Consider the following 16,179-nt stretch of genomic DNA (forward strand, 5'->3'; position numbering starts at 1 on the left):
AAGCTCGGAGCTCACCGACTCCGTCTCGACAGCGTCAATGAGCCGTAGCCTGCACTGCTAATAGAAGGACACCCTGACCTGCAACGCTTTCTTTTTCTAAACTGCAACAAACCCCAGAACCGGCTCGCACATCCGTGCCGGCTGACTCAAGGAAAAGGTATTGTGACTCAGTCTGTTGACATTTGTGTGGGCCTAGACCGCCGTGGGCCACTGAATTTGTTAGACTCTGTGTTCTTTTCAGCAACGCTGTAGCTGGACAAGTCTACTGACTCGCATAGAACCTTGAACTAAGCTTTTTAAACCTGAACTCTTGAAATTTGATAGTACTGTGGATTCTTTTTGTCGTTTATTGGTCTTGTGGTAACTCTATATAAAGTATAACTTTTTTTTTTGCCTGTGTGGTGTCCATTTGTAGTGTTGTCACTGGGTTACTGTATGTGGTCACAACTGCTTAACTTACATCGCCTCTGAAATAAGCCTTGACTGCTCGCGCCACGCCGCCTAGAGGGTGATCAGGGGTTATTTTGGGAGAGTAATTCCCTTGCCCTGACTAGAGGAGAGGGTCCCAGCTTGTCACAAGTACCTACCTGTGCCAACCAGAGACCCCCAATTCTAACAATGACCTTGCAATCCAGTATTTATTTTTCACATTGCAAGGATGTAGTCCTTGCAACATCTTTATCTGTTGTTTAACACTTTTTTTACTATACGCTCGTAAGAAATTTAGTAAAATATTAATAGACTCCTGTTGTATACTACAAATACTACTACAATCCGAAGTATACACTGGGGCTTTATTACATCTCTCTAGAAATTCATCAGCTATCACTTCTTCTACATTTCTAGGAACAATCTTTTCTTTTTCAATTGCACAACTGTTCTTCACTTTATAAGCATGTGCATTGGTATCAACTGCATGAACTAATGTATTGCTTTGAAAATAGCTCTCTTCATTAAAAAGAGTCTCTGAACTGGAAGTGTGGTTTCATTCACCCAAACAAATATCACAAAAGTTAGTTCTGTTAATTACTGTCTTCTTTTTACTTTTGTCCTTTATAGAATGCATTGGTTATCTAATGTTTGCATTCTTTTTAAAATGAAAATGAACACATTTCTTTTTATTTCAAAAGCCTTTTCAACTATAGTTTCAATCTGTTTTTTCTTTTCATAAAAAGCAGATTTTTTTATATTTCTTGCCATTGTTCATTAAATTGTGTAGTACTCTACTTTTAAACATTTGTTTCCTTATTTCATCAAATTGATTCTTTCTTCTTTTTGAATAAATTGTTTCATCAGAACGTGATTTGCCATTACCTTGTCCTTTTTTGATTTCATTCTTCTTTGTTCTAGAGGTATTCTTTCAATTTTCTACATAGTCAAAACAAATGTTATTTGGTTTTCTTACCGCAATACTTTTTCTTTTTTCTCTCATGTTGTAGTTCATCTAATTCTTGCTGTTGTCTTTTCTTTAAATAAAATTGTTTATTTTCTTGTTTTCTCTTTTCTGTTTTTTTTTGTCATGGTAAGTCTTTCTTAATGATGATGAAGAATATGTGGAAACAAATGTCAAATAAATGTAATATTGTTAATATAACTATATATAAATATACTATTCTATTATTAAAGAAACACGTTTTACATAAAAACCAATTAAATGCTTTCTTTTGAAATCACATGGGTTTTGCTGCACTACATGGGTACTACCTGGGTAATTGGAGGACTGAATGAAAAGTGTGGTGGAGGACTGCATGGATGGGGCCCGATTCACAGACTAACGTAAGACAAAATCCTAAACTTACTACCATTTTGGTATTCCCAGAAGACACTTACTCATTTTGGGATCCACAGAAGGCACTTACTCATTTTAGTATTCAGAGAAGGCACTTACTCATTGATGAGTAAGTGCCTTCTGTGAATACAAAAATGAGTAAGTGCACTTACTCATTTTGGTATTCACAGAAGGCACTTACTAAGCTTCTTCCATGCCAGCCTGGTTGCTCTATACTTCCAAATAAAGGAATTTAATTCTCGTTGGCATTTCTCTAACTGATACCTATCAAAAGACAGTGCGATAGTGTTAAAAAGAAATGTAAGCTTAGGCAAAATTGACATTTTTACTAAGTTAATCCTGCCCAAGATGGATAAGGGGAGGTAAGCCCACAATTTCATTTGCTTTTGACATTCTTTAAAGACTTGGTCAAGATTATAATCTGGAATTTTGTCAACCTCCTGTATGATTCTAATCCCCAGATATCGCATGATAGACCCGATTTGGAGTTGTGTGTCTTTTATATTCCATGCCATTATTTCGGTTTTATTAGCATTATTTCATACCCCAACACATGGCCAAATTCCTCCGCACGTTTAATGACTGTGAAGAAGGTTGAATCCAGGTTGGCTGTTAAGATGAGGAGGTCATCTGCATACAGGGCCACCCTCCTCTCCCACTCTCCAAATTTAAAAGACGTGATGTTATGGTCTTCCCTAAGTAATGTGCGAATGGTTCGATGTACAGGTTGAAAAGCAGCGGGGAGAGCTGGCAGCCCTGTCTCGCACCCCTGGTGATCTTAAATATATCTGTCAGGGTTCTGTTGACTAATAGTCTAGCTGTCGGGGCCTTGTATATCATTTTAATGGAGCGGCAACATTTTTCTCCCAAATTGAATTTCCTCATCACCTCAGACAGGTATGCCCAGTTTACCCTATCAAAGGCTTAGGTTGCCTCCAAGGTCAAGACAGCCAAAGGGAGTGTAAAAGTAGAGGCGATATCAATTGCGCCTACCAAGTCGTAGGTAACATCCGCTAATTGGCGCCCTTTAACAAAGGCCTTTTGGTCTGGGTGGATGATACTATCAGCAGCCCCCCAACCTATTTGACAAGATGGCAGCAAAAATGTATAGTCATTATTGAGGAGTGAGATTGGACAGTAAGACCCACAATTAGTTGGGTCTTTACCAGGTTTCAAGATCAGTTTGACCGTAGCCTCACTCCACAAACCAGGGGGTCTTCTCCATTCAAAAGTATGTTGTTATAGACTTTGAGAAGTACTGGGATGATAATCTCTTTAAGAGAATGATATAGCTCCCCTGGAAGAACATCTGGGCCGGCCGCCTTCCCCCTTTTAGACTGGACAATGACCCTCCTTACTTCTTCTTCTGTTACTTCCTGTTCCAGATCTGATTTTTGATCATCCGTGATGGTAGGTAGGATAATCTTCTTCAACCACCTTTTCCTTTTATCACTATCATTAATGATGACTTCATTGTATATGTCTTGGAAAAAGTCTCGGAAAGCCAATTAAATATCTAGGTTTGAGGAGCGAGGTAATAGCACGTCTTCTAATCTCTTTTATGTGATTACGCACCTGGTCCGATTTTACATTCCAGGCAAGTAATTTGCCGCCCCCCTCACCAAATTCAAAATGGGAAATCTTGCTTGCTTCCCATCTGCGAGTAATTCTCTCTTGGAGAATACACTCCAGCTGTTTTTTAAGCGAGTCTATTTTATCGAGATCTTCCTTCGGATCGATTCCTATTTGAGTGTTCAATTTATGCTCTATTTTGTTCAATTCTGCTTCTAGGCCCATGGTGGGTTCCCTAAATTTCCGTTTTCTAAAGATTGCTCTATTGGTGATGCACCCTCTCCAGAAAGCTTTCAGAGTGTCCCAAACAACAGAAATATTAGTTGTATTTAAATTCACTTCGAGAAAATGTTTAGTCTCAGAGAGGAGACAATAAATTTCATCTTCCTCCAGCAAAATGGTTCGATCGAAGGATCAAGATCTAATATGCTGTTGCTGTATGAAAATTAGTCTTAAAGAAATTGAAGAATGGTCCGAAAGATGAGACGGCAGATATTCAATATCTTTAACTAGATCTTTAAGTTTATAGCTGATCAAGGCATAGTCGATTCTAGATTTATGCTTATAGTTCAGATTTCTGAACGAGACTCCCAATTGGTCCCCCGCCCATTCCCTCCATATATCAGAAAGTCCAATCTGGTCCATTATTGTCAAGAGCAGATGCAGAGATTTAGAGGGGACTGCTGCCCTGGAGTTTGGCAATTTGTATAGCTTAGGATTCAACACTGTTAAAATCGCCTACCCAGATTACAGGATCAGGGAAGTCAAAAGATGAAGGCTAATGGTATTTAGACAGGAGGGATATTCCTAATTCGGACCATAATAACCCACTAAAGATAGAAATATACTTTCTAAAGAGATCCTCAAAATAAGCCATCTACCACTATGATCTTCCTTATATTCCAATATTTGTGCTTTGGCTTGTTTTTTAAATAAGAACAACACACCTCTAATGTTTGCCGTCTTAACAGTACAGATAAAGACATCCACCCATTTCTGATTTTTTAACATTTCATTTGTCTCTGATTTCAGAAGATAGGTTTCCTGGATGGCAATGACCTGCGCCGGAGAGTCTCTCAGATATTGTAAAATTCAGTGAGGTCATGGTGTTTCTTCCTTCACTTCGAAAAGTGTGATGCTAACCATCTGACGCCTGCAGCCTGATCCTAACCCTTTCTGATCCCAAACGGCCTAATAGACTCCATCTCTGAGACCACTGCTGAACTTTTTGGATAAGTAGTACTGACAGGGTGTCGGTAAATGAGGAATTTTTGCCCTTAGCCCCCCTGTGCCCCCCTACTCTTTGGGAAACCCACCCCTTATTTCTCTAGCCGGATGAATGACCAGATTCACGTCCTGTAGCCACTCTCCACACCCTTTCCCTTGTGTTGTGTTGAGTCTGTGCTGATATGTTGTAGAAGATACCGAACCAAGAGCCGACCACCTCACCTCATTGTGTACAAATGTATACTTTCACTATAAAAAAATATATTGCCCTTTTTCCGCATTTTTCCCATTCTCTTTTCTTCTTCAACCCCAAATCCGTATTATAAATATGTATTTTTTTTATTTAAGCATAGCTGAGCGGTAGCGTGCGTCCCAAGCTAGCGCTCTCCCTCTCCCGGTTTGGAGGTGTTTTTTTTAATGTTTGCCAGGCCTCTTAGTTCCGCCTTAACATTTTTTCCCTTAAAAACTTCTGGAGTCCTTCTTGATGTGTGTCGGCATTCCTGAGGTGCCCCCAGGTCCCCCGCATCTCTCCCTTTTACCACGCTGGTCCGGAGCCACCGTGGAGCTGTGACGCGGTTGCAGAGCGGCGCCCCGCGGTCTCCTCCGGGTGAATTGCGGCAGTAATTAAATCTTGAGGAGTCGTGGGTTTTTTGGAGAAGGATATCGAGAGGATCCACAGAGACCTTTTTCGCCTCAATCCCAGCAGGTCAAAACCTAGGGTGATCCTTATCAATTTCCTTACCTATGCAGTTAAGGAGAAGATTTTGAACTTGGCCCTGAAGGCCAAATCTTTAAGAGGCTTTGACTTCTCCTTTGAGGTGCGTGCAGACTTATGTAAAGTTACACTAGAGCGCCAGTGGGAATTGGGTCAAAGGATGGACACATTTAGGAAAGTGGGTGCTACAGTGCAACTGAAATTTCCCACCTTTCTAAAAATTATGTTCGATAACAAGATGTATAACATCAGATCTCCATACAGGCAGACGAGCTACTAGAATCCTAATGTATCTCCTGGAAAAGAATGACTTGGGCTCGGTAGGGCTGATCTGCTCTATTTGGAGGGCTGGCTTGTGGAGATTGAGGCTTTTGAATCCTTTATTTAATCCCTCTTTAATCCCTCTTTGACCCCCCCAATTTGTCTGGTATGGTTTTGTATGTCTTGGGAATGGCATTGGGGTAAGGAAATCAATTATCGTAAGTTAAATTTGTTTGATGGTTTGTTGATGGTTTATTGGTCTGATGGTTGACGCTCTACCAGCGTAGTATTTCACTAAATGAAGGGTAGAAAGGAGGAAGAGTGAAATGTGAGATGGAAAAAGAACAAAAAGAGATAAAAGGAAAGAAAGGAAGTAAAGGGCAAAAAAGGAGCGGAAAAGAGAGGGAAAGGGAAAGAGAAAAAGGAGAGAAAGAAAATAAAAATAAAAATAAAAGGGAACATTTAAATAAAAAAAAGGAAAATTAACACCTTCTGTGAGCATTTTTAAAACCACACTTTTATTCTACATCTTCACCTTTGTATCTAAAATTATATGGCATCATTCAACTATACCTTTCTTCAGACTACAAAAAGAAGCCTAATTAACAGCCTTATTTCACCATTCAGTCTTAAAAATATGGCATCATTTAACTTTACCTTTCTACAAAGTAATAAAAGAAACCTAATGAGTACATGGGTACTGACTGAATGATTTGAGTACTGCAAGGAGACTGCATGGTGAATTTATAAGTACTTGGAAATTGATGGAGTGATTGAATAAGTACCTAATACTGGCTGGGTTATTGAAGGAGTGCATGGGGAGTGACAGGGTGATTGCTAGACTGCATGGGTACTACCTGGGGAATTAAAGGAGCATATGAGTAGGGTGTAGTTGGTTAGAGGACTGCATGGGTGTTGTACAGAGGATTGTAGCAGTGCATGTGTCAGTGCCTGGGTCATTACATGAGTACATGAGTACTGACTGAATGATTAGAGTACTGCAAGGAGAGTGCATGGTGAATGTATTAGACCTTGGAAATTGGTGGAGTGATTGTATGAGTACATAGTACTGGCTATACCAAAAACAAGAAAAGAAAATACCTTAAGACAACACTCCACTGAATGTGCATTAAACATTCAAATTCACATAGATGTCTATGATCATTCAAGTGTAGAAATATAGATGAATGTAGGGTCAGTAATTCCCCCTTACATCCATGTTGCTCATGCTGTGGGACTTGAGTCACAGGGTGCAACATTATCGATTGCGCTCTGGGTGGCGCCAACACTACGACAGAGACACACCCATTTGTTACTTCCTTGTCCAGCCCAGGACAGAACCACGCCCAAAGCCCCGGGGTCATTATTCACACCCCTACACTGGACTGGCATACACTGGGCCAGCCCACTCCGCTTTTGCTTACAGGCGAGTACGACAACGCTACATGTCCAAGGCCTTCCCTGTAGTAATCTCCTGATCACAGGTCTAGTTGTCAGCATGCCAAAGCTACTCCCTCAGGGTTGGTTTATACCCACACCACATCCATGCAGCACAGGCATCACAGGACATGTCACCCTGCTAATAATAAGGTCCGGGCGCACATGTTTGATGCCATTTCCACTCTCCATTTGGGTGTGTCTGTGTGGTTATCATTTATGCATGAGGGACTAGGGAGCTACCACATCACATTCCCCACTACTAGAGGTGACATAAAGGCATCCGCACCACGATATTCAATCATAAATGGCCCATGACTTGAGGTGCACAGAGTTGGTGGCAGCCGAGGCACATTGGCTGACAAAGGCCTCCCACAATGTGTTGATGACTAGAGGTACACAGAGTTGGTGGCAGCCGAGGCACTTTGGCCAACACGAGCCTCCCGCCACATGGCGATCACTTGAGGTGCATAGGGTTGGTGGCAGACGAGGCATTTTGGCTGACACGGGCCTCCTGCCACTTGGTAATGACTTGAGCTGCACTGAGTTAGTGCCACCAGAGCTGAGTGGTTATGCAGCCTGCGATGATGCATAGGCCTCAATAAGCCATACTGCAAATCAAGACCCGATTTGAATGTTGAGTTCAGCTGGACCGCGTGTACATCAAAGGCAACAGGCTGTACAGACATGACTCATCTGCACGGTGCAGCAGAATGCTCTGGGGGCCTATGGCGCAAAATTCAGTGACGGCTGAGGAGGTGGCTCCGGCACGTGGTGGGCCCTCTTGAAAGCACGCCAGTGGCAGCAGGTGAGCATTGATGTCTGGGTGCGCAGGGTCGGGCAGCCATAACTGGGCAGCAGACTTGTCTGGGGACCAGGGCTGGGATGCTTGCGGAAAAGGTAGGAATCATGCACACTGCCTGGGGAGTTTGCGATGACATTATTGTACAGGCCCGACGTTCCAGTTTTTCCTGCACATTGTTAGAATGCGTGTGGTTTCTGTGTCGGCAGGGGGCACAAGTACTACATGTGTGCAGTCTGTTGACCCCAAAACCTGCGGGAAGCCTGCTATGTCGTGGTTACCTTGCTTTGTCTCCAGCTGTTCCTGCGCAGTGTGGGTGAAGTGAAGCTGCAGGTGTGTCAACCTGAAACGAACCATGATGCTTACAGGTATGATAAATCCTGCATAATGAGACTGTAACAGAAGTTTGTGTGGTTGTAAACTTCCTTTTCTTTCTTATGAAGCTTATGACCACACAAACTTCTGTTACAGTCTTTTTGTGCAGGATCGATCATACCTGTAAGCATTCCGGTTTGTCCAAGTGCAATACATTGTACCAGATTACGTATGTGACTATACTAACGCTTGACCATTGTCACCATTTGTTCAACAGGTTTCTGAATATGGACTTTTGGGATATTGAATTGTATTGGGATTTCGAGGATCCACAAGTTGCCCTGATGATGTTCCTTGTTGGGAATGGCACTCGTTGTTTGATGTTTTCTTGTTGTTAGTTTATATTTTTGTAAAAAAGTACTGTTTTTCAACTATTGTTGACTACAGGACTTCATGACCTGGCACACACCCAAATCAGAAACCACATTTCTAGATCTGTAGAACAGAGGCGCTAGGCAAAGGCTGGGGTTGTGGTTGCTTGCGCAGGAATACTACGAATTGGGACGAGCGTGTGGTGCGGATACAGGTGCCTACCGTTCCTTTTGTGGACGTGCATCCAAGACATGTGTGAGGAAGTTTAATAGGGCTGGCTCAGAGACTCCTCCGACTCTGGCAGTTGTTGGTTGGAAGGTACCAGAGGCCAACAGGTGCAGAACAGCCAGTAGCTTTGTCTGTGGAGTTTGTCTGTTTGTTGTTCACTGTGTTGGTACGGTCAGCTTGTGGGCAATGTGGCAGTGTGCACCAACTTGAGAATGGGGCGATAATTCTCTGTTGGGTAATAGGGTGGCTCTAAAACGAGCCCTTGTGTTTATTAGGAGTTTGTTGCAGCTACATGCGAATCACAAGAAAATAGTTGAAAAAAAAGTTGAAAAAACAAGAAAAATGGGCAGGTTACAAACACCCTGACCCCCTAGGCCTTCTCAGGGGATCCCACAAGGACCCCCAAGGCAAAAAAAGCATTTTTTTCTTTTTTGTAAAAAAAGGGTCTGGGTGCGCAAATCCGGCCAAAGAAATAGAAAAGAACGATAGGGCGTATTCTTGAGGACTTATCACCAAGTTATCAGCACTTTAGCGCAGCAAAAGTGGCAAAAGAGTTATCATTTCATTTGCAAACCTGGCCCAAACTGCAGATATCGCCAGTTTTCCAGTGATAGCTTCCACAAAAATCATCGTCACAGATGAGTGCAACAACTAACGCTAATGATATGCAAAAAACGCGAAAACACCACTTTGCGATATTTTCAACGACCAGCCAAATCTGCAATGCAATGCAAAAACAGGCGATAAGCAGCGTTAGCAGTAGGAATTTAACACCTGCCTTGTAAAGCAGGACGACAACCTACAGTATAAAAGGGAGCCCAGCCCAGAGCAACATCTGAAGACCAACACATGTCATGGAGCTACTGATCATGCAGCTTGGGCACCCAAGAGGGCCACAACACCCACCGCCACCACCCCCAGGACCACCCCGACTACCACCGAGGCAGTGCAGAACAGGACAGCAGATGTTCTGAAAACAGCATGGCCCCGCAGCCACACAATAGCTGAATGTTGGGAGAGGTGGGAACTAAATATGTGTGAAAGAGGCACGTCACCCATGAATAAGAATGCCCACAATGCCAAGTGTGGCGGTGATATGCTGGACAGACCTCACTGTGCAGAGCACAGGCCTGTCCATGTGGACATATACTACTGGTGCTTGTAGTGTTCTGGACAGTGAATACAACCATGTTACCTCAGGAGGTTGCTAAGACCTTGGACATGTAGCTTTGCCCCCCCCTATAAGCGTAAGCGGAGTGGGCTGAGCCGGCGTACTGCAGTACATCATAGGAGGGTGCAGAATTTGCCCAGGTCTCTGGCCGTGGTTCAATTCTGGACTGGACAAGGAAGTAACTTATGCATGTGTCTATGTTTTAGTGTCTGCGCCACCTGGCACACAATCGACAATGTTGCAATGAAACATGCACCCGGAGAGCTGGCTCACATGAATGGAGACATGAAGGAGCGTAAGACCGCTCAAGGTCTTGGCTCATACATGCCATGTGTTGTGTGTATCTGTATTGCAGCACCATGAGCCACATGCCCAGCCCTACTTATAGCGCGATTTCAGCAAGGAATTAACTCTACATCTGTGTCCGCCCTATCCTTACCATAGGCCTACACTCACATGGCCACCCACCTTCAACAGCCAACATCAGTGTGTCGTTGTCAGGTTTGTGGACATGTGCAGAAAAGCAATACAATGGTGTGCCGTAGAAGTGCAAGTGATGCAACCGCACAGCGCACACAAGTAAATAGGATCGGCGGGAGGGAAGAGCAGCCGTGAGGCAATGTAACACACAGTGATGCCGCACATTTGCCACATGCAAGACATGTGAAACATGAATCCCAAAGTCACACACCCCACCCCCACCAAGCCACATCACATTGCCTGAATGCAAGAAGATGACAAACTTACATTAGGGCTGAAAGGTCCTTTGTCTGAACTGTCAGGCGGGAGCACAACTATTGGTTACACATAATAACCCTAAGTAACTGACTTCTACCCCCATTCTGCTTAATGCCATTTTCCTTAGTAACAGCTCATAGAACATTCAACTAAACTGAGAGGTCACAAGTTCGGGAAAATGAAGTGTAATAAAGTACACCTTAAATGAACATCTTGCAAACTACACATTTGTGCTGTATATTCAACAATCTTAAAGCTTCTTTATTCGATTCACAGAATCATCAAAGCAGTAAAAAACACATATTTTTCATTAAAAAAGTAAATAAATTGGATAAAAGACAGTATATATAAAGTGCAATATTTTTATAGGATATACATTGATTGGTAAAGTGCAATTCCCTAACATTCATATATAAAAGTGCAACTTTGTTAATGTTAGCAGCATATGAATAAAGGTTTGTATAAACCTACAATCTCTTGATGATTACGACACTTTAAAACCATGATTCCTCAAAAAAATATTCTTCAACATCAAGGATCAATATAAATAACAGAGCTTTAAATGTTTAAAGTGCATATGCCTTACAGTATTTCATCATATGTAGGTTTAACCTTTTTACTGCAGGTTATTTAGTGCCAAAGTATATAAATACAGGAAAATAAAATAGCAATTCCTAACCAAGACCAATACCCTAATATCATACTTTGACATATTCCTTCACTTATTAGAATTGTAAGCCTAACTTTAATCTAATGAAGTTGGCTGACCGTAAAAATCTACTTATTCCAAATACAACCAATCTAGAGGTATCTGTTTTCAGGATACGCAACATTTCAATATATTTTCTAATACACAGGTTCCTGCCCAAGGGTCGTATCCACCTTCTCCTGGGAGTTTCATAAAGTGTACAAAAGAATAAAACATGGGCAATATCTTCTTCTCTTCCAAGAGAACATTCAGTGCAGATAGAATCATTACCCTCGCTAAACCTTTTGCCCCACCTAGATGTAAACTTCTTAATTTGCAATGTACCATATCTAAATGTTAGGTAGAGTATTTTGGCTAGGAGGGGCTCGATCTCATCCAAGAAAGGTTCAAAGGAGGGATTTGTTTTAAAACGTAAAAACTGACTAGTCAGTGAACCATGTCTAAGACTTAAAACAACACAAAACCCTATAGAATCCCAGGTTAGATGTGCAGGACATCTAACCTGGGATTCTATAGGAATTCTATACCACATATTAGCAAGCCTATTATCGCCGTTTTATCGGCAGTTTCCTGCCGATAAAACGGCGATAATTTTAACGAGGTTCCTTGCTAATATGCCCCAATATTTTTTGTGTCCAGGGCTTTAGATAGGTTTCGCTTTGCAAGGGCACAATCAGAGTCAAACCAAAGATTGGGATACCCAAATTTGGTTTTCAATTTGGTGTTTACAGGGACAGGTTTAGTTAAGTGGAGCTTTATACCCTCCACCAAGATTTGATGAATTTGGGTTATTGTTTGGCCACTAGAACACATTTCTATAAAATGTGCTACTGAATCAACAAAGATATTATAAACTTGTGTTAAAAGCTCAATATTACCCAAAATGGATGGCCACTTTAATGCCCTTCTAATATTAGAAACCTGTGGTTGGATGATATCTGGAGCCTTAGCTGATTGAGGGGGAGATTGCAACATAAAGGAGTTCCCCATGAGATCCAAACACAAACGGAAGTGATCACTATCCTTCCTGCTGCTATCTACCTTAAATCAATGGATAAGATACCACTAGCCAATACTTATCATAATTTAATCAATACATGAAGAGGATAGCCCTCTTGAGAAGGTATGTGAGCATTTGGGTCTAATTGGCTTCTGCCATTGCATGATCTTAGTCACCTTTCAATGGTAAAACTAAATAATTGGAGTGCAGAGACAGAAGGTCTCAGCATTGCAATAAGGGGATATCCATTTCTAGGTCCTGTTCTTCAATAATCGTGCTTACTCCCTGCAATGGCTCATAGCAGCAATTAAAATCACCTCCAAGTATGACGAGATCTTTAGGATGAACAGTATCAAGGACATCCGCCAGCAAAGTGACAATTACTGACTCTTACAAGGATTCCCTCTGTCTTATATAAATATTAAACAAATACATCCGCTACTTGTTTGGAAATTTAAGGCTAAGACCCAGGATATCATCAGAACCAGTGGGAACGATGTCTACAGAAACATTGATGTCGTTTTTTATCCAGTCTAATAGGCCTCCAGAGGGTCTCCCTCTAACAGATTGGCGCGCCTCTAGGCTGAAAGTCCTGTAGCCGATTTTAAAAAGAGGTTCCCTGGCCCATGATTCTTGGAAAAGACAAATATCAAGAGTCATTATATGTCTGCCAATCTGGTTCATGCAATTTCCTTATAAGCCCGGCTATATTCCCGGATATCATCTTAAGTCTACATTGGAGTATGTTCTGTGCTGGAGGATCGTGTCTATGTTGGTTAGTTACAAAATCCCTGTATGGTTCAGTTTGAGAACAAAATCATTAAACTATACCTTTGTACAGACTTAAATAAGAAGCCTAATTAATAACATCAATAATCATCCTAATAAATACACATATTACTGTACAGACTCTTTTTTAAACAACATTTAAGTACAATGTCGCCACCAAAAGGAGGAAGAGTCGCCACCAAAAGGAGGAAGAGAGGAAGATGGCGGCCGGCTAGAAGGTCCGGTCGGGCGCACCATGCTTGCCACCAAAATTAAAACCTAATTCTGACTCACACCAACGCAGCAGCAGCCACCATGAAGTAGCGGAAAACTAAAAGAAAGTCTGCCTACCTGACAAGCCCCCTCGGAGGTCAGTGAGTTGCCGACTGTGGATTTTGGTAAGGTTCTGGGGGATGCGGGAACTCTGCTTGCAAAAATTCTGGCGCTCCCGCACCCGCACTGTCACCACCATCAGCGGTGATCCTGTTGTTCCTGGACTCTGGGCAGCGGCATCAGGAGCATGGAAGGAGTGCCAGAGAGCACATGGAAAGAATGCTTTCCTCTTCCGGGGAAAGAGCGGCAGCAGCAGCGGTTGCTCACCGCAGAAGCACGAACAGAAAGGAGATTATTTCCAGGACAGGAAAGGCAGTGCTGCCAGCGCTGCCAGAGACAGAGTCGCTGACGCTCGAGAGGGGGAGACCTTCTACGTTACAATTACCGACTCAAGCCAGGTTAACCATGCTGAAAGAGGGCAAGCTGAGCCCTGTACTGAGGATTCCAACCTTTCGAAGGATCATCCCTGGAAAACAGAAGAAAAGAGTGCTGAATTAAGGAATTGGACTCGAGCACACCCCACAGACAAAGACGAGAGGACTGCCTTCAGTTCCAGTCATAAACTCATGAGCAAGGTACGAGGGGAGAAGAAAGGTGAGGTAGGCATTTCTCTGGATTTGATTGCGGGGTGCGGAAGGGCCAATAAGGGGGTTCCACTAAGATCGGAAGGAACAAAGGAGGGTGCAAAGGAGGGAGAGGAAGATACGGGTAGAGCGGTGTACGCAGGGGGGGCTGTCTTAGTGGCCTCAGTGGGGAAAATCTCACAGACAGAGACAGAGGAAAGAGGGGAAAAAGGGGTCCCCCAATCCAGATTAGAGATCAAAGAAGGGACTGTGACAAGATCCAGCTATTGTCTCAGAAATAAGCAGTTCCCTAAGCAAAGTTTCTTCCCCCCACCCAAACAAGTGACACTGCTAATAATCACAAAAAGGAAAAGGAGAGGCTCCGCAAACCGTGAGCGACAACCTAAGCCTAGGTCCGAAAAAGGAGGGATTCAACCAGACCAACAAATTAGAATTACCCCTTCGTTGAGATCCTTCTTTAAAGTGCAACTGCCAATACAAACACCAGAAAGCAATCCCTTCTCAAAAACACCGCCCCACACCAAAGAGCAGAGGAACAACAATCCGAGAATGAGTATGGAAACGAACACTCACACAGGCTCACAGTTAAAAGCACCAGAGTCGACAGAAGGTCAAATAATGTCAACTATAACTACAGCTACAAGCGACCCCAGTTTAGACAATTAAGACTGTTCTCTCCCACATACTTCTCTAGAGCAAACAGGAAAGCTCATGGAAAATCTCATGGACAAGGTGCTGGGAGAGATGAGAGAAAAATTGTCAGTGTCTGAGTCCAATCAAGCCAAGATCCAGGAGGTATGTGAGACCCTGGATCAAAAACTGAATGCACTGGGCGATAGGGTGTCAGCAGTGGAGGCAACGGTGGAGGCCCTTAGTAAAAAGGTGGATAGAAATCAGAAAGAGATCAGGAACCTAAGAGAATCTGACAGAATCATGAAAGAAAAACTAGAGACATTAGAAAATCAAGCGAGAAAGAATAACCTGAGAATTTTAAACGTACCAGAAAATCTGGAAGGGTCTGACATTAAGAAATTTACCATCTCTTTACTTGAAGAATACTTCCCCTGGACTAAAGAGGAGAACCTGGCTGACGACATGCAGCGGGTACACCGAGACCCCTTTGGGAGAGCAAAAGATAGACTCCAAGGAAGATTTTAATAAACTTCAAAATATACACTCTAAAGGAAAGACTTTTAAGTGAAGGTCTAAAGAGTAGCTCCCTAAATAGGGACAACTGGTCCTTCAGGATTCGCTCTGACATGTCTAAAGCCACCCCAGACAGACAGTGGGAGTTGGGACAATTTATGCAAGAATTAAAATCCCTCAGAGCCACGGTGCAGCTGAAATTTCCCGCCGCACTAAGGATTATGTGGCGTAACAAAATGTATAATTTCATAGAACCCAGAGAAGTAGAGACTTTCTTAGAACAAATAAAAGAGCAGCTGCGGACCACGACATTAAACTAAGATAGAAAAAACTTGTAAATACAGAGGAACCATGGAGTTCAAAAGGGCGAACAATACGGCCCAAAAAGAAGATAGAAGGCTTCCTCAGGGTGGGCATCGATGAACGTCACAAAAATACGCAAAAACAAATAATAAAGACATCACGGATGGGGAGCAAATTAGGGAGAAAAAAGAAAAAATATCCTCATCAGTCAAAATAGGAGGTTACTGGGACGACAAAAATGAATTGAAATATGAAATAATTTTAAAACCCACAAAAGGAAAAAAACATGATGACAACATCTAAAGAATTTAAAATCCTCTCATGGAATGTCAATGGACTCAGAACTGCTAGCAGACGGAGAAGAATCTTTGAATACCTAAAGGAAGTGGATAATGAAGTGATTATCCTCCAAGAAACTCATCTCCTGAAGACAGAATGGGAACACATTGCGAAAACCATTAGCTGGGTAGATTCCTACATATGTACCAATCAAGACTGCAATGTCAAGGGCATCGCAATACTTTTAAAAAAATCCCTCAATGTAAAAATTGAACAGAAGGTAGTGGAAAGCAAAGGCAGGTGGGCCTTAGCTAAAGTAAAAATACATGATAGTAGCTTTACAATAGCAGGATATTATGGACCAAATACCGATGACCCAAATCCCCTCCAAAGACTATACACAGAATTATTATCAACAACAGATCCAATA

This window comes from Lissotriton vulgaris, chromosome 3_1, assembly GCF_964263255.1.
Source record: "Lissotriton vulgaris chromosome 3_1, aLisVul1.2, whole genome shotgun sequence".
Classification (NCBI taxonomy): domain Eukaryota; kingdom Metazoa; phylum Chordata; class Amphibia; order Caudata; family Salamandridae; genus Lissotriton; species Lissotriton vulgaris.